General features: G+C 50.0%; 1 long non-coding RNA gene across 1 annotated transcript; it reads left to right on the forward strand.

Moving 5' to 3' along the window:
• Positions 1-395: 395 nt before the first annotated feature.
• Positions 396-26,770, forward strand: LOC125327735. Its single transcript, XR_007204356.1, has 4 exons — positions 396-1,504; positions 18,914-19,046; positions 22,977-23,205; positions 25,568-26,770. It is a non-coding gene; the product is annotated as an uncharacterized LOC125327735 (long non-coding RNA).

Consider the following 26,770-nt stretch of genomic DNA (forward strand, 5'->3'; position numbering starts at 1 on the left):
TCCCAGGTTCTCCCTGAGCTCTCCTGTGCTCCCAGGAGGTCAAATCCACCCTGTCCGTCTGCAGGGGGAGGAATGGAGGAGCTGGAGCGAATGGGAACTGGGATCTCTGGGGCGTCACCCCAAACCAGCAGCTCGGAAGATCGGATGGCTGAGAGGGAAATGTCATTCCTGGTGGGATGGGAACTGTCACAGAATCCCAGAATTCCAAGTTTGTGTTGGAAGGACCCTTAGAGATCATCTTGCTCCAACCAGGGACACCTTCCCCTATCCCAGGATGCTCCAAGCCCCGTCCAGCCTGGCCTTGGACGTTTTCTGGGATGAGGAATCCCAATTTCTCTGAGCACCCTGTGCCAGGGCCTCCCCACCCTCCCAGCCAGCAATTCCCAATTCCCAGTCTCCCATCCAGCCCTGCCCTCTGGCACTGGGAAGCCATTCCCTGTGTTCCCTTGTCCCCAGTCCCTCTCCAGCCTTGGAGAGGAGTGGGGAGCACCCGGGATGAGTGACTGGAATTTCAGGTCCTGGAATCCAGACCCTGGCACGGATTTCTCTCCCCAAATCCATGTCTGACCAGGGAATGGCCACACTGGGCCAGCCCAGAGCCCCTCCTTGCTTCCCTGCTGCCTCCTGGAAGTGGGAATGGAACAGGGCAGGTGGCCATTGCTCTTCTCCCAAATAATCCATGTCCGGAGGTGGGAGAGCTGTAGATCCATCTGCTTTTGGAGTCCTGCTGGTGTCAGGCATCCATGGATTCTTTGGCAAGGAATTTGTGCTGGGTACTCCAATTGCTGATTTCACTTGAGCCTCTCCGGTTCTCCCACTGGAACCAGGAACGGCCAATCCCTTTTCCCTTTGTCTTTTCCCTGGATTTGGTAGCCCTCCATCATCTCCCATCGATCCATCCTCAATACTTCCATTGCTAATGATTCCTCACATCCCTTCCTTTTGATCTTTGCCTTTATCCCAAAGGATTTTTCCATCTTTGTTGTGGTTTTCGGGCCTTGTTTGGCTTTCGGAGCTGCCGTGAGCAGAAATGTTTGGCAGCGATATCCTGACAGGAAAGGGGATGTTTTCCTCATCCCGGTGCCTGTTCCAATGCCGGCCTCACACGCTCACACCTGCACTGGCCCCTATTCCCAAAATTCCAGCCTGCTTTAATCAGATTAATGGAGCAGGCACAGAGCCCCACCCTTTAATTAAGCTTAATTAAATAAAAATGTTCCGTCCCAATCAAGTCCATTGTTTTCTTTGCTTGTACACACGCCTGGATCCCCTGGAGGCAGGAGCAACAAATTCCCGAAGATTTTCCAGGAATGGTTTGTGGAGGGGATTGTTGACCGAGAGGAAAGCGGTGCCATGGATTGTTCTCACAGTTTGCTGGGATTGAGCTGGAGTGGAGTGTCCGGGAACATTCCTTGGCACAAACGATTTGCTAAAATCCCTGCGGTCGTCCAGACTTTTGGCTGAGGATGGAAAAGATCCGGCTCCTCCTCGGATCCATCAGTTGGTGAGTATGAGCAGCACAAAGTCCTTTCCTTAAAATTCCCTATGGATACCTCAGGGAGCCCTTGGTGAAGGGGTTAAAGGCTGATTACATCCCATATCCCCAACATTTGGGATTTCATCTGATTAAAATGTCAGCGGCAGCCGGAGGAGACTTTAATCTGCTCAGGGAATCATGGAATTGTTTGGGTGGGAAGAGACCTTAAAGCCCATCCCATCCCACCCCATTCCGTGGGCAGGGACCCCTCCCACTGTCCCAGGCTGCTCCAAGCCCCAATGTCCAGCCTGGCCTGGGACACTTCCAGGGATCCAGGGGCAGCCCCAGCTGCTCTGGCAATTCCAGCCCAGCCCCTCCCCACCCTCCCAGCCAGCAATTCCCAATTCCCAATCTCCCATCCAGCCCTGCCCTCTGGCACTGGGAAGCCATTCCCTGGCTCCTGTCCCTCCAGGCCTTGTCCCCAGTCCCTCTGCAGCTCTTCTGGAGCCCCTTTGGGCCCTGCAAGGGGCTCGGAGCTCTCCCTGGAGTTTTCCCTTCTCCAGGTGAACATTCCCAGCTCTCCCAGTCTGGCTCCAGCCCTGGGAGCAGCTCCGTGACCTCCTCTGGATTTGTCCTATCACCTGTAACTCCTCGGATGAGAATCCCGTGCCTGCAGGAGGTGCAGTGAGGTGTAGGAATTCTGTTCTTCTCTCATTTTGCCCTCCTTGAGGTGAGAATTATGGGAATTATGCCAGGGTGGAATTCCCCCTGGATACACAAAAGGCTTCTGAACCAGCAGCGCCGTTTTTGTATTGTTCCAAATTGAAGAAAGTTAAAGGAAAAAAAAAACTCCTTTGGAACAAGCACGGCATTGGATAAGGGAAGGACAATATTCCAGCCTTTGGCTTTGTGTTGAGTTCTGGCTTTGTGCATCCAAAGGGATCCAAAGTCAATCCATCCACACGCAGGGCTGGAAATGAACAACTTCCCGAAATATCTCAGGGTGGCTGCGCCCAGGGATTGTGAGTTAGAAACTGAATGGGAACATGATTGTCATGGAATCCTGGAGTCATGGAATCATGGAACTGTGGAAACATGGAACTATGGAATATCCTGAGGTAGAGGGACACACAGGGATCATCCAGTCCAACATGGACACCCCAACAGTCCCACCCTGAGCATCCCTGGGAGCGTCGTCCAAACATTCCTGGAGCTCTGGAAGCCTTGGGAATGTGCCCATTCCCTGGGGAATCTCTTCCAGTGCCTGACCACCCTCTCCCAGTCATCAGGGATTAAATCTGATCCAAACCTTTCCCCAGCACATTTTGCTGCAGCTTCCTTAGAATGAAAAAAATTGGGAATGACATTCCTGAAGCCAGGCCTTAATCCATAAAAATTCCGGAAGTTTAACCTCATTGAAAGAAATACAAAAACCCCAAACAAACAAACGAAAAACCCCCAAACCAAACCAAAAATGAAACAAAAGCAGAAAGAAAATTCCCCTCAATTTTGGCAGAGGAAAAGGGGATTAAAAAGTGGGAAATGGGAATAAAAGTTTCCATTTCAATGGGCGTGTGGGTGGCAGGGGGTGGAAGGTCCTGAAGCCCTTTGCAGACAGCAGAATTCCTCCTCGATCCCTTTGATTTTCCCTTTATCTTTGTTCCATCCGAGCGTTTCCAAGCTCGTGGGAGAGCATCAGCATTCCCATCGAAATCCCTGGGACCGCACGTTCCGAGATAAGCAAGGCTTGGAGCACTTCAAACCCTCCGGATCCCAAACAGGGCAGGGACGACAAAGCAAACATGAAACAAACGGAATTTCCCCCTTTTTTTACAAAAAAGGTTGGAATATTGATGTTTCTCTTTGTTCTTTTTTTCTGGGAAAGTTCCAACTCTGAGAATCCAAGGAAAACCTCAGATTGTTTTGGGAGGCTGGTGCAATCGCCAAGGAAGTTTTGGGAATGCTGCCACCGAAATCCAGAATCTTGGATTTTTGTTGCTAAAAATGCTAAAAAAGAGACAACCTTAGGAGTACTGAAGAGAGGGACAAACCAATGGAATTGCAGGACTTGGAAAAGTGGAACCGGAATATTTTCCACAAACACAGCGTGGTCCTTCTTGAGGCAATGAAGGAATGGGAGAGGCGGGAAGGAGCAGGACCTCCAGTGTCCACCAGCGTGTCCAGGGACAGGAATGGAGCTGGGAAGGGGCTGGAGAATTCCTGAGGAAGTTGGGAATGTTCATCCTGGAGAAGAGGAGGCGCAGGAAGGACTTCCTGGCTCTGCACAAGTCCCTGACAGGAGGGGGCAGCCGGGGGGGTCGGGCTCTGCTCCCAGGGAACAGGGACAGGAGGAGAGGGAACGGCCTCAAGGGGACATTTAGGTTGGATTTTAGGGAATATTCTCATGGACTATTCCTTAGAAGGGAAATTTGGAAAAGGTTGTCCAGCCCCAGCACAGCTGCCCAATCCGGGAATCCCCATTCCCAGAAGGATTGGAAATCCATGTGGATGTGGCACTTGGGGATTTGTGGTGGCCTCAGCAGCGCTGGATGATCGGACCCAAAGGTCTTAAAGGCTTTTCCGACCTCAACAATTCCATGATTGTTCCCATGTTTAGGTCGAACACCTGAATTCCATCAGCCATTCTCAGGGCGTTCTTTTTAGGGAAAACTCATCGATCTTTTGGGATGGATGCAAAAGAATATGCAGGAAATGTCATTCCAGAAGAAAGGGTGGAATGCCCAAGCCCTCCTCATTAAGGCTGAAGTTTCACGAGGTTTGAACAGGGTTGGTTTGGGTGGAATTAGGAATGAAGGGGTGGATTTGGGAATGCCAAGGAAACGGGGAAAAAAAAAACCTAAAGGAGAGAAGAAATTTTCAACTCGGGAAAGGAATTTTTTTGCTGCCACGTTGTAAGAAACGGAATTTCAGCGGAATTTCTCGACTCACAAATCTCATCCTTGCAGTACCTGATGCTCCTTTCTCCAAATCCCAAATCCTGGCTGCTTTCCCGGTGTGAAAAATCCCGATGTTGGCACTGGCGGTGTCCAAAAAGGGAAAGCATGGCTTGTTCTCCAAGGAGGAAATAATGGTGCAAGTCCCGGGAATGTGCAAACATCCAAAACTTCATAAAAGAGGATTAAAACTCCGGGAGAAAAAGCCTCGAGCTTTTCAGAAAGCAAAACAATTCCAATGGGAGCCAGCAAGGGAGAACCATGGGAAAAATGATTTATCCTGAAAACTGGGGGAGCTTGGAAATAATAAAAACTTAACAAAAGCATTCCTGTTCATGGGAATGTTCTGGGAATATTCAGAAAAGAAAGAACTCCTTGAAGAAAATGAAAGAAATTTAAAGTTTATCAAGGCTGACCCTCTTTGTCTGGGGTTTTTATGGGAAAAACTCATCCAGTTTGGTAGGGAACATGGATAAAGTGGAAAAGTTGCCTGGAAAAATGTGGAGGAACGAAGGTTACGTGGAATTTTTTCCTTGGGCTTGAGCACAGAAGGGAATTTTGGGAGCTTAAAGGCTGCTCGATATTTAATAAAGGATGGATAAAAAAGGATCTTGGCCCCGATGGGGAAAAATTTGGGAGATGGGAAAAACAAATGGAGGCACAAACCCATTTATGGCTCCTAGAAGTGGGCACTGGGGAATGTGGGTGATTCCAGAAGTGGGGAAAAGGCTGGGAATTAGATGGAGATAGCTCGGAGAGGCGCTGAGCTCGGAACCAGCCTGCATTTGCAGATGGCTCAGGAGCTCCTGCTCCGTGCCCAGAAAAGCTGGAAGTTCCTTCCAGGGATGGGTTCCATTTGAAGGCAATGATTCGGAGGAAATCCCGGGAATGCTCCTATTGCCAGAGGCAGGAGCTGTTACACCAGGAATGTTTAGGGATGGTTGTCCAGGAGAGTGGGAAATGCCAGAAGGTCTCAGATTTGGGGGTTTTAAACTGTCCCGATTCTCCAGGAGAATGGAAATCCCGGTGTCCAGCTCAGTGGATGGCGCCGGAAAACTCATCTTTGAGCTGCTCCTAAGTGAGCCAAGCTTAGGTGAATAAATTAATGCAATTAATTTGGGCTAAACGAGCTTTTAAATAATTGCAGAAGCATCTAAAGCAGGATTTTCAAGAATTAGAATAGATTTTACGGGGGAGGGTGGAAGTGTCCGTGAACAATTCCCGACTCTGGGTTGCTTCCTACTTTTCTTCCCTGAGCAGTTTAATTTCATATCAGGTAAATATTAATAAATATTAGGGAAAATGAGCCACGTTTTAATTAATTTTCATGATCCAACCCCTCCGGAGAAGATGAGCAGCCCCAGTTTAAGGTCAGGGAGGCCGGGGTCACCACAGGCCTGGAATGGGAATCATTGCACATGGAGGTTATTCCAGGCATGGATTTCACACCTGGATCACCACAGACCTGGAATGGGAATCATTGCACATGGAGGTTATTCCAGCCTTGGATTTTACACCGGGATCACCACAGGCCTGGAATGGGAATCATTGCACATGGAGGTCATTCCAGCCTTGGATTTTACACCGGGATCACCACAGACCTGGAATGGGAATCATTGCACATGGAGGTCATTCCAGGCATGGATTTCACACCTGGATCACCACAGACCTGGAATGGGAATCATTGCACATGGAGGTCATTCCAGCCTTGGATTTCACACCTGGATCACCACAGACCTGGAATGGGAATCATTGCACATGGAGGTTATTCCAGCCTTGGATTTTACACCGGGATCACCACAGGCCTGGAATGGGAATCATTGCACATGGAGGTTATTCCAGCCTTGGATTTTACACCGGGATCACCACAGACCTGGAATGGGAATCATTGCACATGGAGGTCATTCCAGGCATGGATTTCACACCTGGATCACTCCAGGCCTGGAATGGGAATTACTGCACATGGAGGTTATTCCAGCCTTGGATTTCACACCTGGATCACCACAGACCTGGAATGGGAATCATTGCACATGGAGGTCATTCCAGCCTTGGATTTCACACCTGGATCACCACAGACCTGGAATGGGAATCATTGCACATGGAGGTCATTCCAGACATGGATTTCACACCTGGATCACCACAGACCTGGAATGGGAATCATTGCACATGGAGGTAATTCCAGCCTTGGATTTCACACCTGGATCACTCCAGGCCTGGAATGGGAATTACTGCACATGGAGGTCATTCCAGACATGGATTTCACACCTGGATCACTCCAGGCCTGGAATGGGAATTACTGCACATGGAGGTCATTCCAGACATGGATTTCACACCTGGATCACTCCAGGCCTGGAATGGGAATCATTGCACATGGAGGTCATTCCAGCCTTGGATTTCACACCTGGATCACCACAGACCTGGAATGGGAATCATTGCACATGGAGGTCATTCCAGCCTTGGATTTCACACCTGGATCACCACAGACCTGGAATGGGAATCATTGCACATGGAGGTTATTCCAGCCTTGGATTTTACACCGGGATCACCACAGGCCTGGAATGGGAATCATTGCACATGGAGGTTATTCCAGCCTTGGATTTTACACCGGGATCACCACAGACCTGGAATGGGAATCATTGCACATGGAGGTCATTCCAGCCTTGGATTTTACACCGGGATCACCACAGACCTGGAATGGGAATCATTGCACATGGAGGTCATTCCAGACATGGATTTCACACCTGGATCACCACAGACCTGGAATGGGAATCATTGCACATGGAGGTAATTCCAGCCTTGGATTTTACACCGGGATCACCACAGGCCTGGAATGGGAATCATTGCACATGGAGGTCATTCCAGACATGGATTTCACACCTGGATCTCCAAGACCTGGAATGGGAATCATTGCACATGGAGGTCATTCCAGACATGGATTTCACACCTGGATCACTCCAGGCCTGGAATGGGAATCATTGCACATGGGGGTCATTCCAGACATGGATTTCCTACCTGGATCTCCAAGACCTGGAATGGGAATTACTGCACATGGCCACCATTCCAGCCTTGGATTTCACACCTGGATCACCACAGACCTGGAATGGGAATCATTGCACATGGACACCATCCCACCCAAGGATTTCCTACCTGGATCACCACAGGCCTGGAATGGGAATCATTGCACATGGAGGTCATTCCAGCCTTGGATTTCACACCTGGATCACTCCAGGCCTGGAATGGGAATCATTGCACATGGGGGTCATTCCAGACATGGATTTCACACCTGGATCACCACAGACCTGGAATGGGAATTACTGCACATGGAGGTCATTCCAGCCTTGGATTTCACACCTGGATCACTCCAGGCCTGGAATGGGAATTACTGCACATGGAGGTTATTCCAGCCTTGGATTTCACACCTGGATCACCACAGACCTGGAATGGGAATCATTGCACATGGAGGTCATTCCAGACATGGATTTCACACCTGGATCACCACAGACCTGGAATGGGAATCATTGCACATGGAGGTTATTCCAGGCATGGATTTCACACCTGGATCACTCCAGACCTGGAATGGGAATCATTGCACATGGGGGTCATTCCAGACATGGATTTCACACCTGGATCTCCAAGACCTGGAATGGGAATTACTGCACATGGCCACCATTCCAGCCTTGGATTTTACACCGGGATCACCACAGGCCTGGAATGGGAATTACTGCACATGGAGGTAATTCCAGGCATGGATTTCACACCTGGATCTCCAAGACCTGGAATGGGAATCATTGCACATGGAGGTAATTCCAGGCATGGATTTCACACCGGGATCACCACAGGCCTGGAATGGGAATCATTGCACATGGAGGTCATTCCAGACATGGATTTCACACCTGGATCACCACAGACCTGGAATGGGAATCATTGCACATGGAGGTTATTCCAGCCTTGGATTTCACACCTGGATCTCCAAGACCTGGAATGGGAATCATTGCACATGGAGGTAATTCCAGGCATGGATTTCCCACCGGGATCACCACAGACCTGGAATGGGAATCATTGCACATGGACACCATCCCACCCAAGGATTTCCTACCTGGATCACCACAGACCTGGAATGGGAATCATTGCACATGAAGGTTATTCCAGCCTTGGATCTCATACCTGGATCACTCCAGGCCTGGAATGGGAATCATTGCACATGGAGGTTATTCCAGCCTTGGATTTCACACCAGGATCGCCACAGACCTGGAATGGGAATCATTGCACATGGGGGTCATTCCAGGCATGGATTTCACACCTGGATCACCACAGACCTGGAATGGGAATCATTGCACATGGACACCATCCCACCCAAGGATTTCCTACCTGGATCACCACAGGCCTGGAATGGGCATTATTGCACATGGAGGTTATTCCAGCCTTGGATCTCATACCTGGATCACTCCAGGCCTGGAATGGGAATCACTGTGCATGGAGGTTATTCGAGCCTTGGATTTCACACCTGGATCACTCCAGGCCTGGAATGGGAATCATTGCACATGGAGACCATCCCACCCAAGGATTTCCTACCTGGATCACCATAGGCCTGGAATGGGAATCATTGCACATGGGGGTCATTCCAGGCATGAATTTCCCACCTGGATGACCCCAGGCCAGCCCGGTGCTGTGGTTCCTTAGGAACATCCCGTGTCCTCTGTGAAACACTTGGAATATTCAGAAAGGAAAGAGAACAGCTGTGGACAAGCTCAGGGATTGGAGATCCGCAACTCCAGACTCTGCTGCTGGAGGTGCAAATCCCTGGAATCCTGTGCCATTCCTCAAGGTTCCCACCAAAGCTCTTCAGACCAGAAGCTGACTTTTCAGCCCTCATATTCCTGCGCATAATTCCCATTTCGTGAGGCTCACGTCTCCCAGATCCTGGTGGATGAATTGCCTTCTCTTCCCTCGATGTCATGGATCAAAGGGAGGCTGCTGGATCCCCCCGGCATTCCCGGGAATACGGAGATTTACGGCTCCCATTACCTTCCAGAGGAGTTAAAGGCCGTGCGCCTCAGCAGAACCTGCTCCCAGTTTATGGCTGTGCCTCTCCAGCCCCACTAATGATCCCAGAAAATCGCTCTGGGAATGTTCCCAGTCACCTGGAGTCTCCCTGGGAGTCATGCAGGGAGTCTTGGCAACAAAAATCCTTTCTTGCATCTGGCGTTAATTACCTTTGGTTTTAATTAACTTCTGGTGCTTTCGTATCAATAATGTGGAAAAAGCCACTTTTCATGGAGCTTTGTTTTCCATGCAGGGAAAAATTGCATTCCATTTATCCCGCCCCATCACCTGCGACCTCTGAGGGGCTTTGTCCGATGCTCCTGGAATTCCCTGAGCTCCTGGAGGGATCATGGAGATGATCCTGGGTGGTTCCTTATCCTCTTACTCCCCTTGGATCAACCACAAACTCCCCCCTCTCCTTCTGATTTTTGATTCCGGTGGGTGATAATTCCTCATTTGGCCAGAAATTCCAGTTGGAGTTAAGGATCTCCATGGATTTGAGAGCTGGAGGGAACAGATGGAATTAGGAATCTCCAGGGAGATTTGTGGTCTTCCCATGCTTAAAGGGGGCTTAGAAAAAGAGGGAGAGGGACTTTTACACAGGCAGGTGCTGAAAGGAAAAGTGAGAATGGTTTTAAATGAAAAGAGGGAAGATTTCGGTTGGAAGTTGGGAGGAAATTCCTCCCTGTGAGGCCTTGGAGAAGCTGTGGATGCCCCTGGATCCCTGGAAGTGTCCAGGGCCAGGTTGGATGGGGCTTGGATCCACCTGGGCTAGTGGGAGGTGTCCCTGTCCATCCAAGGGGTGGAACAGGATGAGCTTGAAGCTTCTTCCAACCCGAACCACTCTGGGATTTGATAATTCTGGGATAAGGAGTGAAATCCCGGAGTCAGGGAATATCCTGGACACACCACTCGCATTTAACCCGTAAATAAAACGATGGGGAAATGAAACCCTGAGAGAAGGAAAAGCTTTTCCACACCCTATGGAAGCAGACCATGGAGAGAGCACCAACATGGGAATGTCCCAGGATTCAAGGAGTGGGATTTTCCACAGCCAGGAGAAACAGCCGCTCCATCACTGAGTAGGACTGGATTGAAAGGTTTTATTCCCTCAGATTTGAGGGAATCTTTATCCAGGACCGCCCTGGGAGAAGCCTTAGCAGGTGGTGGATTTTTCCAAAGTCTCTGGAAAAGCTGGCATTGCTCCCAGTTGGAGAGGGAGCACATTCCAAGACCAGTCACTTGTCCCCCTGCAGAGTTTGTGTCCAAAAGGGACAACGAAAGGTCAAATCCGGGTTTTTAAAGTCCAGGAAGTGTGAAAATCATCCAAGTCGTGACTGGGAATGTACGCAGCACTTGGAATTTTCTCCTCATAGTATTGGAGAGCAAAAATCAGGTGGTTCTGGAGGGTCAGGGATGCTTTGATTCCCAAACATCCTTCAGACACTTGGGAATGTTGAGTTGATGGTTTAAATGGTCTTTTCCAAATGGAATCATCCTAAAATTCCGTGGTTTTGGTGGTCAATCCTGCGAAGGCAAATCCACAAAGAGCCTGAGTCTCTCCTAAAATCCCGGCTCAGGGATCCTCCGTTGGACAACTTCCAAGGCCAGGAATTCACCAAAGGATTTGATTCTCCCTGAATATCGGCCCAATAATCCGGGAGCTGGATATAAACTCCAAATCCTGCTCCTGCCCAGCCTGATCCATGGGAATATCCCCAAAGTGGCCGGAAAGGACAACGACCAGTCACTGGTGTGGCCAAGGACCCGATCCCACCCAAATCCCAGCATATCCCAGCTCTATCCCAGATCCGGCTGTCCTGGAACGTGGAACAGGAGAAAATCCCACGGCACATGTGGGATTATGCCCAATAAAACCAGGAAAAAGGTTGGAATATTAGGGAAGAAGCAGGAAGGAGAAGCTGGAGGATGATGCAGAACTGGGTAATTTGAGGGAACATCACTGAACTTAAAAACCAGGGAATGTGAGGGAGAATATAAAATTAACTGGTGGAAGCCAAGAGGAAAAAGCATCCCTAGGGAAACATTCCAGACAACTCCTTGGAAAGGTTTCACAGCCAATGCCAAAGGTTTTGCTGCCCGAAACTCCCGGGAGAAATTCCAGGGCACAAAAGGCGTTTCCAGATTCCCTGAGCAGCTGCGGGTTGGCTTCCCAGAAGGGGTCAGTCTTTCCCAAGGATTTGTGGGGGGTTATCCAACTCCTCCAAAGGGAAGCCTGGGTGGATAAAAGTCGGGAATAGCGAGGAGCAGCTGCAGCCTCAGGTGAAATCGAGCTCATTGGAGGTGGGGAACTCACCTGGATAATTTGACAAATAATTGACTTTATAATTCCGGAATGTGGGAATTAGCCTTGGAGTGAGAGGGGGATGAGGTGGGAATGTCGTGCTCAGAAATCCCAGGATGTGGGAATTAGCACTGCCTTGGAGTGAGAAGGGAGAGAGGTGGGAATATCGTGCTCAGAAATCCCAGGATTTGGGAATTAGCACTGCCTTGGAGCGAGCTGGTGGAAAGAGGTGGGAATATTGTGCTCAGGTATCCCAAAATGTGGGAATTAGCACTGTGTTGCAGTGAGAGAGGGGAAAAGATGGGAATATTGTGCTCAGAAATCCCAGGATTTGGGAATTAGCACTGCCTTGGAGTGAGAAGAGAAAGAAATGGGAGCACCATGCTCGCAAATCCCAGGATTTGGGAATTAGCACTGCGTTGGAGTGAGAGAGGGGAAAAGATGGGAATATTGTGCTCAAAAATCCCAGGATTTGGGAATTAGCACTGCCTTGGAGTGAGAAGGGAAAGAAATGGGAGCATCATGCTCAGAAATCCCAGGATTTGGGAATTAGCACTGCCTCCCTTTCTCCTTCCCAGAGTTTGTGCCCTACCCCTCCCAGGAGAGCCGGTGCCTCTCTCCGCTTTGGATGCAGCTTGGAAAGAGGAATTTTGCCTCTTCCCCCTCATTCTGAATTTGCAGTTTTCCCTTCCCAGCACCCAGACCGAGTCACTCTTTCCTTTTTCTCCTCCTTCCCGAAGAAAAGAATTAATTAGGAATTTAAGCACCACCAGTCACTCCCCTTTTCCCCTCCCCCCATCCCATTCTCCCTCTCCCCCCTTCATCCCAACTCCTGGAATATAAATCATCTGCTGTGGTCTGCAGCTCAGCTGGAAAAACCAACAACCCGGGTCTATAATGTCACCAGCATCTCATTTAGGGGATTTATGGGGTCTGGCCTTAAGCGCTTGCTGCTTTACAGCCTGTGAGTTCACTCCTGCGGGAATTCCCTCTGGATTCCAGCTCCTTGTCCTTGACTCCGGCTGTCCAGCTGATCTCGGGAGCTTTTCGAAGGGTAGAAATTTCCGCATCTCTTGGAAAACGGGAGCTCGGCTTTGTTTCCCTGCCTGGTTGGTCCCAAAGAAGATCCCGGCACGTTCCCGCAGCCAGGAAAGTCTTGGAATTGGGATGTGCTGGATGCGGGAGGCAAGTGGGATAATTATCCAAGGCGGACCCGTCGAGGTTCTCACATCGAGCAGGAGGAACATGGCTGCCTCTTCCTTTGGGCTCCCTCCGAGTTTTCTGATTTTCCTTCAGTTTTCTTACTTTTCCTTGCGTCTTTTCCCGGTGCCTGGAATTGTCAGGGAGAAGGGCATCACCAAGTTGTCACTGCCTGCACAGTTTTCCCTGGACAAAAGAAGGATGAGGTGAAGTTCCTTCTCTAGGTGGTGGCAAAGGTCCCTCAGCTGAACCCTGCTGGCTTCAGCGGCCTGGTGACAACATTCCAGGAGCCACCTGTCCCTGGAAGAGCCGTCCCTGGGGAGCCGCAGCTCCAACGGTCCGTTAACACCCTGGCACACATCCCAGAGGAACGGGATCGAAGCTCCTTGGAGTCAATCCACACGTCCAGGCCAGAAGCTGTTCAAGGACCAGCCAAAATTTAGCTCCCACATTTTGTTATCAAACTGTGCCAGGTTTAGGTTGGATTTTAGGAGAAGGTTCTTCCCTCAGAAGGTGGTTGGGCACTGGGACAGCTCTCCGGGGAATGGGCACATTCCCAAGGCTTCCAGAGCTCCAGGAGTGTTTGGACGACGCTCCCAGCGATGCTCAGGGTGGGATTGTTGGGGTGTCCGTGTTGGACTGGATGATCCTCGTGGGTCCCTCCAACTCAGAATATTCCGTGGTTCTGTGACAGACCCCAAACACATGGGAATGAGACCACTGACAGGAATTTCGGGATTAGGCCCTTCCTGAAGACAACAGACACTTCCCTTTAGCCGCAGTTAGATCCGCACCCAGCTCGGACCTGGCCCTGCTCCTGGGATCACACCTTCCCAATCCCGTGCGGAGCAGGGATCCCAGAGTGACTTTTCCTGGAGCCAGGTGTCCGAATTCCTCTGACATTTGGAGCATGGACACCTGGGTGGCTTTGGAGGAGCTCACTCCTACTGGCAGTGCTGGGGGTTAAATTTCCTGGTTGGAAACTGGTCCTGCCTGGGGGAATGTTCTGGAAAGGCGTCTCCGTGATCTCGAGGTTTGGGAGTGACACCAACGTTGGGTTGGGAAAAACAAGAGCCAAGTTTTCCATGTTCTCAGCCACCTTCTCCATGTTCTCAGCCATCTTCATCACAGGTTGAACTCGATGATCCTGAAGGTCTTTTCCAGCCAAAATGATCTCATGATCCTGTGACTCTGTGATCTCCTCGAAGTTCTGACACCTTCTCCATGTACTTATCTGTCCCTTCAGATTTTGGACTCCATGATCCTGGAGATCTTTTCAACCTGAAATGATTCTGTGATCCTGTGCTCTCCTCCACGTTCTCATCCACCTTTTCCATGTTCTCCTCCACCTTTTCCACGTTCTCATCCACCTTCTCCATGTTCTCATCCACCTTTTCCACGTTCTCATCCACCTTCTCCATGTTCTCCTCCACCTTCTCCACGTTCTCATCCACCTTCTCCGTGTCCTCATCCACCTTCTCCATGTTCTCATCCACCTTCTCCGTGTTCTCCTCCACCTTTTCCGTGTTCTCAGCCATCTTCATCACAGGTTGGACTCCATGTTCCTGGAGATCTTTTCCAACTGAAATGATTCTGTGATTCTGTGATGTTCTCCTCCACCTTTTCCACGTTCTCCTCCACCTTTTCCACGTTCTCCTCCACCTTCTCCACGTTCTCCTCCACCTTTTCCACGTTCTCCTCCACCTTTTCTACGTTCTCATCCACCTTTTCCACGTTCTCATCCACCTTCTCCGTGTTCTCATCCACCTTCTCCATGTTCTCATCCACCTTTTCCATGTCCTCATCCACCTTCTCCATGTCCTCATCCACCTTTTCCATGTCCTCATCCACCTTCTCCATGTTGTCATCGACCTTTTCCATGTCCTCAGCCATCATCTTCATAACAGGTTGGACTCCATGATCCTGGAGATCTTTTCCAATTGACATGATTCTGTGATCCTGTGATTCTGTGATGTCCTCCATGTTCTCGGCCACCTTCTCCACATTCTCATCCACCTTCTCCATGTTCTCATCCACCTTCTCCATGTTCTCAGCCATCTTCATCACAGGTTGAACTTGATGATCCTGAAGGTCTTTTCCAGCTGAAATGATCCCATGATCCTGTGACTCTGTGATCTCCTCCATGTTCTCATCCACCTTTTTCATGTTCTCCTCCACCTTCTCCATGTTCTCAGCCACCTTTTCCATGTCCTCAGCCACCTTCAGTCACAAGTTGGATTCCATGATCCTGGAGGTTCTTTTCCAACCAAAATGATCCTGTGATCCTGCGATCTTCTCATCCATCTTCTCACGCCCGTGGCCGCACAAGGACGAGTGGATTTGTAGGTATTTATACCCCGGGGATAAACCCCAGGATAATTCCAGTTCCAGGCTCTGGAAGGAAGAGGTGTCGGCTCTCTTTCCTTCACTTGGATATTTCCAATCTGGATCTGTTTTCCAGGACAAACGTTCCTCAGGACAGAAGGATGTGCTGCCGTGTGGGTCATTTCCCTCGCCTTAGGATTTTAATCAGGTTTCTCCTCTGGACTCCACCCTGGGAGATATCTCATGGAATCCAGTGGAAAATTGGGAAAAAGGTCTTTTTTTCAAGGATAACCTGACTTGCACCCGAATTATTCATGGCACGTTCCTTCCTCAAGCTGCAGGGATGGCTTTGGACACTGGGTTTGATAAAAAGCTTTCTCCATGAAAAAATATGGATGCAGATCCTCACGGAGCATTGATGGAGTCCGGTTTTTCTCCTCACCCTCAGGAATCTGGAAAACTTCCCAGCGGGAGAAAGGGAGCAACTCTCAAAGGATGGACAGGCTGGGGAAGGGTTTGTGGGTGGGAATCCATCCAAAATCACACCACAGACGTCTGGGAGAGCCAGAGGGAAAAGCTGGCTCCATGGATCCCGCCAGTTTCCGTATGTGTGGGAAGCACAGAGACCATCCAGACTCGCTCCTGAATCCCACAAAATGCCCACAAAACAGCTCCTGCTGCGGTGCCAGCGCCATTCCCAACCGTTTTACGGCTGCTGTTTGCTTTTTCCAGTTGGGCTCATTCCTGAGGGGAAGATTGTTGCAGTGGGGATCCTGCAACACGCATATATCAAACCAGGAGTCCCGTGGAAAGGAAATATATACGGACAGACAGATTCTTGATAGCTGTTTCAGAGAGATGTTTATTTCTCCAGCCGCATGGCCGGGGCTCTGCTGAGGAACTGTTCCAGTCACGGGACCAAGGGTCCTTCTGCCCGCGCAGGGAACACAAACCAACCAATGGGAACGAGGCTGAGCAGGGACAGGGAAGCCCCGTGTCTGTGCCCTCAGGGCCCCTCTCCCAGGGCTACACGGCAGGGGAGGGACCCCAACACCTCACCCGTTTTATTTTAATAAAAGGAGAATGAAAACAACTGGATAAACATAACAAGAACAGTTTCAAAACAAAACAAGCCACCCTCCTGAGTCTTTAAATGTCCAAACAGATTCTCTGGAACATCTTAGGGCTGACAGAAGGGAGACAGAATTCTCTGAGCATGCTTTGTGGGGAAACTGAGGCAGGAGAGGGTTTAACTTCTTCCCTCCCCCTTTTCATCCCCCACTCGGCATTGGAAAGGGATTTTTGGGGAAACAATTGGCAAAAGCATGGTTTTGTGAGGGAAACCATGGATGAAAAAACGGATTGGGAATACACTGGGGGTAATAGGACATAGGGTAAAAGGGAAAGGTGGGATTAGGAAAGGGAAACTGTAGGGGGGGCTTACAATGGAGATACTGTCTAACATGACTACGATTTTTTGCATATATACTGCCTTTTACAGGAACACCATCAGGCCCAGTGACCTGCGATGCTTGTAACCCTTTTCTCCCTAGTACAATATTAAATTCCACCACCTCTCCATCTCCCAAGCTTGGGATGCATTTTTCAGGGTTATTCTTTTTAATAGCAGTTCTATGCACGAATATGTCTTGCTGGTTGTCACACCTTGTTATAAAACCATAATTTTGCTTAACATTATACCATTTTACTATCCCTAAGATCTTAGTTACTATGATTTTTTCCTTTTTCCGAGTGGCTGCTGTTTTCTGTCTCGCTGCGTCTTTGCTCTCTCCTTCGGTCGCTCCCGTGTTGGAATTGTCGGGGCTGCTGGTGCCTGCGCGCTCTTCCCGGGGTCGCGTTCGGGGCCGCGCGGGCCGGGCCGGGCCCCGCCGCTCAGTTCTCCGTGCGTCGCCTCCTCTGGTCGCAGCTTCGCTGCCGCTGCCGGGCGCTGCACACACGTCTCGGCCGGGCCCCTGAGCGACGACTCCCCCGCGCCCGGCTCCAGCGCGCGTCTCGGCTGGGCGCGGCTCCGTTCCACCGCCACCGCCTCCAGCCGCCGCCCGCGTGCCGCCCCTCTCGGTCGGGCGTTCACGGGGCTCGCTCCACCACGCGCTGCGCGGGTCCGGGCAGGCACTGCCGGGTCCCGCCGCTCCCGCCGCGCCTCGCTCCGCCACCGACACTGCGGCTCGCGTGGCTCCGCCCGCGCGCGGGAACTGCCTCGCTGCTGCTCTCAGAGCGCTCGGTGCACGTGGCCTGGGCCGCACGGTCCCTACGCCAGGCTTCCCTTCGCCAGGACACAGCTGACATTGCTCAACAGTCTCGGTAACTAAATAATATTCACGAAAATATTCTTCCATCGGCATATATTTTGACTCCAGTATTAACTGTGTCCAAACGGTTTTCCAAAAGCCCTTGGTAAGAATTAAATCCCAAGAAACATAGAAAAAGTTCTTAAACAACCATGCCAGGAAGTGTTTCAGTTCTTTTTGAGCTTGAATCAAGCTAAAATTCACAAATCGTTGTTCAAGAATCATTTTAAGTTTAAGATAAATGTCCATATGCGGCTCTGAGAGCCAAGAGTCTTCCCACGGTTCCTCCATAGTTTAGATATGGAATAGCAAAGCAAAACCAAGAAGAGGAATCCAAAGTTTCCAGGGTTTACTCACACAAATCAGTCGCTTAGGGATCGGGGATCGTTCTGCTCTCAAATCTCCACCATTTGTTGCAGTGGGGATCCTGCAACACGCATATATCAAACCAGGAGTCCCGTGGAAAGGAAATATATACGGACAGACAGATTCTTGCTAGATGTTTCAGAGATGTTTATTTCTCCAGCCGCATGGCCGGGGCTCTGCCCAGGAACTGTTCCAGTCACGGGACCAAGGGTCCTTCTCCCCGCGCAGGGAACACAAACCAACCAATGGGAACGAGGCTGAGCAGGGGCAGGAAACCCCGTGTCTGTGCCCTCAGGGCCCCTCTCCCAGGGCTACACGGCAGGGGAGGGACCCCAACAGAAGATGATCTCATGGGGAGGGCATGGATCGAAGGCTGAGGAGGGAAAAGGCTTTGGAAAATATCCTTTGTTTCGGGACAGCTTTTTGGGATCAACGTGAAAGATTTCATTTTCTACCCCGAAAATACTGAATTTTTCTTATTTTTATTTAATTTTGGCAAGTACAAATGAAAAAAAAAGGTATTTATGGGAAGAAATACTTCGGCTGTGTTCTCCCATCAACTTCTCTCCAATGAAAAACCTTCCATGTTGGAATTTTCTGCTCAAATATTCCAAAGAAACCCGTTTTCCCTTTTCCCGCTTTCCCTCTAAAATGTGAGGAGCTCAGGAAAAACACTTTTTATTCCTCACCAGATCCATTCTCACCACAGACAAAGGAATAGAGGAGATGGCCCTGGAATTTTTGGGATGAGGAAGGGGCCTCCCCTCAATCCCACAGTTTTTCTGCCGATCAGTTCTGAATAAACAGAAATATTCCCATTTTTTTCTCCGTGGTGACAGCAAATGGTTCCGTTTGGGATGGGGAACAGTGATGTCATTTAGCAGCTGCCTCCACAGAAGCCAAGCTATTAAATACCCTGTCTGTCATTCCTTAGGAACTCTGGAAAACCTTTTGGAGCAGGAAGGAGCAAAATCATCGGGACAGCCGTGTCTGGATTCTATTTTGCCATGAAATCTCTTGTCTTGGGGTCTCAGACTCTTTAATGAAGCCAAATCCTGCCAAAACGGGTGAGAAAATGATGATTTTTGATGGAAAATGGAGTGGGTTTCATCCTGCCGAGGATCCATCCCAGATATCCATGGAAAATCGGAGCCAAGGGACACGGGCACTTCAGGAGCTGATCTGCCTCATCTGTTTGTAGGAGCATCACAATTCCAGGGTTTTCTTTTTGACTTCCTGGAGTTTGGAGGGAGCCAAAAGGACCGGCTTAAAATGTCCAGCGAATCCAAAGTGAGGTGTCAGGGAAATCGGGGATAAGCTGGATTCATTCCCTCCCCTCAGCGAATCCGCTTTTCTCCTGAGGAATTTTTAGTTTTCCTTTGTCTCGCTCCTGTTTTCCGGAGGATCTGCAGGGGGGTTATCACTGAATCATGGAATCATGGAATGGGATGGGTTGGAAGGGATTTAGGGATCATTTATTTCCCACCCCCTGCCATGGCAGGGACACCTCCCACTGTCCCAAGGTTATCCAGGCCCCAATGTCCAGCCTGGCCTTGGGCACTGCCAGGGATCCAGGGGCAGCCCCAGCTGCTCTGGCAATTCCAGCCCAGCCCCTCCCCACCCTCCCAGCCAGCAATTCCCAATTCCCAATATCCCATCCATCCCTGCCCTCTGGCACTGGGAAGCCATTCCCTGTGTCCTGTCCCTCCATCCTTGTCCCCAGTCCCTCTGCAGCTCTCCTGGAGCTCCTTTAGGCTCTGGAAGGGATTCCTGACTTCTGCCCACAATTCCCTTGGGTCTCAAGAGAATTCCGTTTCCCCCACATTTTCGTGGCTCTGTGATGAGGAGGTGGCAGCAAGGAAATCCCTCAGGAATGAAATCTTCTCAAGACATCCCTCAGAGCCATCCCATTCCCTCAGCAGCCCTTGCATCCCGCATGGATTTTCCCATCAGCACCCTGGGAGAGAAATCCGAGCAATCCGAGTCCTGGAATTCCCAGGCAGATCCTCACATGTCAATCTGCTGTCAACATGTCAACAGGCTGGACTCCTGCCTGTTCCCAGGTGGGCTGCCGGGATCAACAAGCCCCAGATCCCAAGGAAAGATGGAGATGGGGCCTGGGAGGGCCTCTGGAAAGCCAGGCCCCGGAAGAGGATCCTCGCTCGTGGTGACGACTCACAGCAAGCGGCTGCTCCGTCCCCACGCTGGGAGCGGGAGTTTTCCCAACGGGATGTCTGGTCTGATGAGCTATTTTGGGATCCATGGGCAGGAGGGAAAAGCCGGGCTCTTTGCCGTATTTGGAAACCCAAATCCCTGGGAGCAGACACGGAGCTGCTGGTGGTGGAACGTGTCCTGCTGGGACGCTGGGACAGAGGGACGCGTGTCCTGCTGTGCTCCGTGACCTCGGCCAGCTGTCCCTGCTGGGATTTCCTTCACCCCATTTGTCCTTTGGGACACTAAAGCACCTGATGAGGGAAAGCTCAGGTATCCATAGAATCTCTGGGATGAAGGGATTGGGAGCATCCCAGGAAGGTGCTGCCTAAAATCCCCCTACGTGCTGAGCTCATCCCAAATGGTGTGGGAAGCAGGGAATGGGGGAATTCTGCCCCTCTGTCCCACTCAGGTGATTCCCCACCTGCAGAGCTGCTCCAGCCCTGGATCCCAACATCAGGAGGATGTGGAGCTGCTGGAGAGAGTCCAGAGGAATCCATGGAGATGCTCCAAGGGCTGGGGTCCCTCTGCTCTGGAAGAGCTGGGAATGTTCCCCTGGAGAAGGGAAGGATCCAGGGAGAGCTCAGAGCCCCTTGCAGGGCCCAAAGGGGCTCCAGGAGAGCTGCAGAGGGACTGGGGACAAGGCCTGGAGGGACAGGAGCCAGGGAATGGCTTCCCAGTGCCAGAGGCCAGCGATGGATGGGAGATTGGGAATTGGGAATTGCTGGCTGGGAGGGTGGGGAGGGGCTGGGCTGGAATTGCCAGAGCAGCTGGGGCTGCCCCTGGATCCCTGGCAGTGCCCAAGGCCAGGCTGGACACTGGGGCTGGGAGCAGCCTGGGACAGTGGGAGGTGTCCCTGCCATGGCAGGGGTGGAATGGGATGGGCTTTAAGGTCCCTTCCCACCCAAACCATTCTGCAATTCTGGGATTCTACGATAAATTGTTGATACTTCCCTGTGCTTAACGGAGAATGACACCTCCAGGAGATGAGTATTCCCAAATCCACCTCAGAAGATCATGGAATCCTGGGATGAAACAGCTGTCGCCATCTGACCTTACAGCATTCCAGGTTTCGTTCCTGGGATATGATTCTCTTAAGGAAAATCGCTTTGCTCCATGGATCTCTGGGATGGAGAAGTTACAGCTGTGTCCATCCACCAGGATCATCCTGGAAGCTCACCGGGAATACTCACCTCGGCTCCAGGACAGGAGACCCCTTTCTAGTGAAGGATTTCTGGATTTCTGCTCAGAATTTTGGGGTTCTGGTTCTCATCCACTGCACATCCCAAATCTGATCCCGGATCGTTGACTTCCTTTTAAAAAAGTTCCCAAAATTTGGAGCTGAATTGCACAGCTGTAAATGACCCACTGAGAATTCCGCTCCCGAAAAACAGAGCAATTCCATCTCCCGACACCACCACCTCCACTCTTGGAATGAGTCCTGTGGAATATAAACAGTGGGAAGCCAAGGAATTGCCAGGATGGAAACCAGTGGGATTCTTGTGTAACACTGAGGTGTGAGGAGGGCGAATCAGGAGCTGATCCAGCTCCACTTCCTTAATCCCATTCCCTTCGAATGTTTCCCCTGCACACAATCCAGCGAGGGAAGAATTCCTCGCTTTGGGATTTTCCATGAAAAAAGGGAAATTGAACAAATTGAGAACCTGGAGGGTGATTAATTAATACTGGTTTTAGTGGAATGTGTCTCTGCCTATAGAACTGGATGATCCTAAAGGTCCTTTCCAACTCAAACCATCCTGGAATTCTGTTCCCACTAATTTATTTCTAAGCTAAATTAAAAATTAATTTAAAATTAATTTAAAATTATTTAAAAATTAATTTAAAATTAATTAAAATTAATTAAAATTTAGGCTTTTCTCTGTGCTTTTGTGCACAGGAAAGGCATCAGCTCATTTCCAGCTGGGCTCCAGAGTTTCCCTTTCAATGGCATGGAAAACCACCTGGAATTATCAGCTATAACTCCTGGATCTTTGTCTTCCTAAATCCCGGGGGTGATTCAGCTACAGAAGTTCCCCGAGTTATTGAAAAGGATCATTCCAAGATTCATATTCCCAATTTCCTCCATTAAAATGTCTGGTTTTGGAAGAACCTTTGTTTTTAACCCCCTTTCCTATTTTTTAAGGAATTTGCAGATCCTGATTTCTCCCACCAGTGAGGATTTTTGCTGAAAAAAATGAAGTAAATTGCAGCGCTTTGGGGTTATATTTTGGTTTTGGGGGGTGTTTTTTTGGTTCTTTCTTGTGGTTTTTTGTGGATCTGGTTTGGGATACAACTGGAAAAGAGGAGCAGGGAGTGGAGAAGGAGAACAAAAAGCGAAAAATGGGAAGGGATATTCCCGATCGATTTTGCCTTGGTAAAATATGGATTAATGATTTAAAATGATTGATCATGAGGAACGGGGATTTATCCCGGTGTCTCCCAAGTTTCCTTTATGGCTGATGAACGCCAGGGCTACAGGAATATGGATGTGCTGGTTGGAATTTTTCCTGGGAAATCTCGAATCCAACCTTCCACTCGGAGCAGGGAGAGGTAAAGGAATGTTGGAATTTTCACTGGATCAGTCAAGGCCCAGAACAAAAGCCAGGTTGGAGGGGCTTGGAGCCCCTTGGGATAGTGGAAGGTGTCCCTTCCCCATGGAATTAGATGATCTTGAAGGTCCCTTCCACCCCAAACCATTCCATGATCCTATAAAAATATTCCCATGATGCATTTCTCGTATTATTAGTTAAAAATATATTTTTTTAATTATTGCTTTCCCCTCACAGGAAGCAGGTGCATCCCCAAGTCAAAACCTCAGAATCCCAAGCCCCTGTTTCCCATCGGGAGCCGGTTTTGACGGAGCATTTCCCAAAAACTCTGGGGCAGAACGGAATTTGTTAATCAAGAAATAAATAACGAAGACAAGAGCAAAACTGGCTGGCAGCAGCCGAAGAGAGGCAACATCCTCTCATCCCGGATTCCCTGCTCCCGGATTTCCGCGCTGGCCTTTCCCAGGTTTTCTCTCGTTCCCTTTCATGCGGCTGGGAAGGGCGGAGCGGGATTAGGGATCGCTCTGTCTCTCTTTGATGCCTTGCTGAAGGCTGATGACATTCTCTGCTGACAGCAGAGGGATGATTAGCAGGGATATAAAGGAGGGAAGTGTCCGGCAAGGAATTTTTCCGTGCCTCGGTCACCGATGGCCTCAAAGCCTCCATTGTTGCTTGTCGCCAGGTGAACAATTTGTCGCTCCGAAGGAGGGAGATACGGATCTCTCCCACCCCTCTGGAGAGCCATCCCAGCCTCCGGGACTCCTCCAATCTGCTGGAATGGCTTCAGAGGGCGTCGGGTGTCAAAAGGGATGTGGAGCCTCCTGGAATTTCCTCAGCTCCGGCTCCACATCAGGTTCAGTTGTGCGGGTGTTGGATAAAGACACCGGGCTCTAACTTGCAGGGATGTAATTCCCAAAAATCCCTCCAGGCAGAAGTTTCTTTGGGGAATTCCTCATTCTGAGGATTTTTTCTTTCTACTTTTTAAGCCAGGTGAGAGTTTTAGGGATGTAATTCCCTGTGTAATTATCCAGGTTGGTCCTGACTTGGCTGGAATGAATCCAAGGCCAGGCTGGAGAACCAGAATAATCCTTGTGCTGCTCCAGAAAAACTCCCACCTTGGACAGGTTCCACCTTCCACCAGGATGAAAATCTCCTTGGGGGTCTTACATGCTTGGAATGACTTGACAGAAGACTCCCCCGGATTTATGGAGCTGTTCCAGGGGAGGTTTAGGTTGGATTTAGGGAAAGGTTCTTCCCCCAGAGGGTGCTGGGCACTGCCCAGGCTGCCCAGGGAATGGGCACGGCCCCGAGGCTGCCAGAGCTCCAGGAGCGTTGGGACAGCGCTGCCAGGGATGCCCAGGCTGGGATTCTTGGGGTGTCTGTGCAGGGCCAGGGGCTGGGCTGGATAATCCTGATGGATCACTCAGGATATTCCCTAATTCCATGGTTATTTCTAATGCAGAACATGAGATTCCAGTCAAATTCCCAACTCTCTTGGTTCCAGCTGCATTCCTGTCCTGGGGATAGGAACGAGCTGATCTTTAAGATCCCTTCCAACCCAAACCACTCCAGGATTCCGTATTTCTCCCCCCAGATCCTACAGGAGCTGGGAGATGTGTGTTTGGAGAGCTTCTCCTGGGCTCAGTTTATTTTCACCCATTGAGACTCGATCCTTAATATTTTTAGAAGAAATTAAATGGAATTTTTGGCCACTGGGAACGGCACCTTTATGGGATTTGGGGGGGAGTTGCCATCCTTCTTCCAAGGCAAGCAACTTCAAAAAAAAAAAAGAGGGAGAAAAAAAGAGGAAGAAAAGGAAAAAGGACCCAATAAAGTGGAGTTTAAACCCAGAACAAACAGACTGACTGTCAGATTTGTCCCACTTCAGAAACTGGAGGAGGACGTGGCTTGTTTTATCCCATGGTAGGTTTATCCCCGCTCGGAAAAGCGGGATATTGATTCCCTCGGGACACCACTGAGTTGTGAGCTCCCTGAGCTGTGCGAGTTGTTTTTTTCTCCTCGGTGAGAATTTATGGCCGGTGATTCACGGAGCGGAGCCGTGTTTATTTTCCTTTTCCAACGATATTCCGCACTGCCCGCGTTCCAGGAAACATGACATAGCTGTTATTGCTCGGAACGAGCTGCTGCCAGTGGTTTACATCCACAACTGCCTTCGGAAGGAAGGAAGGAATTCCTGGCGCTGCTCCTCACGCCGGAGAGTTTTGTCCTCTGCGATATTCCTTGTTTGGTTTTTTCCAGATTTGCAAATCCAGCCGGGAGATAATGAGGAATTTCCGCTTGGGAAGGGGGATTTGGGGTGTGTGTCTCGTCTCTTCACTGATTTATCTCGGGAATAGCTTAGCACATTCCCAGTGTTTGCATTCTGCAAGATCCAGGAGGATTTGCATCCATTTCTGGCCGCGTGCTCCATCCTCAGGTGGGAAAAATGGGATCGCCTCGGCCACAGGCACGTGGTAAATCCTGCCTGTGCAAGGGGGTCCAGCTCCAAGGTCATGGAATCATGGAATGGTTTGGGATGGAAGGGACTTCAATCATCTCATTCCACGGGCAGGGACACCTCCCACTGTCCCAGGCTGCTCCCAGCCCCAATGTCCAACCTGGCCTTGGGCACTTCCAGGGATCCAGGGGCAGCCACAGCTTCTCTGGGAATTCCACTCCAGTCCCTCCCCACCCTCCCAGCCAGCAATTCTCAATTCCCAAAATCCCATCGAAACCTCCTCTCTGTCAGTTTGAATCCATTCTCCCTTGTCCTGTCCCTCCATATCCTTGGAAATATTCCCTCTCCATCTTTCTTGTATCTCCCTCAGGTCCTGGAAAATCACAGCGAGGTCACCCCAAAGCTTCTCTTCTCCACACTGGAAGAGATCCACATGAGATCCAAGTTGTTCAACATTGCTGCCCAGAATCCAGTGGTTTCAGGGAAAACTCTGCCTGGAGAGGGGAATGACAACCCTCGCACTTGGAATGGCCGATTTTCCAGTGGATAACGACTGGAATTCTCTTTGTGGGTTGGTAGAGCAGCACTGGAAACAGGCTGGATGGGCTTGGAGCAACCTGATCTCCCTGGAGATGTCCCTGCCCGTGGCCAACTGGACGATCCTTAAGGTCCCTTCCAACCCAAACAATTCCAGGATTCCATGGAGATTAACAGCCAGGTTGTGACGTCACGGTTCCACCAAAACTCGGAATGGAGATGAAAACCATGGAAATGGTTGGAATATTGAACATGAACCACGACCAAAGCCGGGCAGTGGGAAGCAGGATCCTTCCACATTCCAACAGGGATGGATGATGGTTTCCCGAGGTTTTTCCCCCTCAGTTCTCATCCAAATCCTGACCCCCTCACTGAGCACCCTCTGATTTTCCTGGTTTTGGCTGGCGTCGAGCGGCTCCCATCGGGTCTGTCTGGATCTCAAGGAAATCATAAGTGGTTAATGAGGAAAATCCGGATTGTGTCAGCTGTGGGACATTTTGGCAGCCTTTGAATCCTAAAAATTGGATTCCAACTCCTTTATTCCTTCATTTCAGGGAACAAAGCCTCGTAACCAAGTTTTCTTGGAAACACCACCAAAATTGATGCTTTTAATTAAAAAAAAAAAAAAAAGAAAAAAAAGAAAAAAGCAAATTAAAAGAGTAATTGGAACCGAGGGGTTTTTTTTGGGTTCAGTTTTCCTACTGGAAAGTTGGAAAAGGTTATGGAAATAAACATTTCTTCTTTCCTGTGCCTAAACATTTTTATTCCAAGGAATAAATGTATCCCCTGGATTAGGAAAACAAAAATATAAGGGCAAAGCAGCTTCCTGTTCAAAGGTGGAATTAGAAACCAGTTCCAGCAGATCCACCTGGATCCCTGGAATATTTGGAGGAGGGCCCCAGACCTTGGAGTGGGAGCTCAGCCTTTAAATGGGAAACACTTTGTGTCCCACCAGGCGGAGATTTATTCCCATGGATTTTAAGTCCTCCCAGGGATGGGGACTCCATCACTGCTCTGGGCTGGGCATTTCCAAGAG

This window comes from Corvus hawaiiensis, chromosome 1 (genome assembly GCF_020740725.1).
Source record: "Corvus hawaiiensis isolate bCorHaw1 chromosome 1, bCorHaw1.pri.cur, whole genome shotgun sequence".
Classification (NCBI taxonomy): domain Eukaryota; kingdom Metazoa; phylum Chordata; class Aves; order Passeriformes; family Corvidae; genus Corvus; species Corvus hawaiiensis.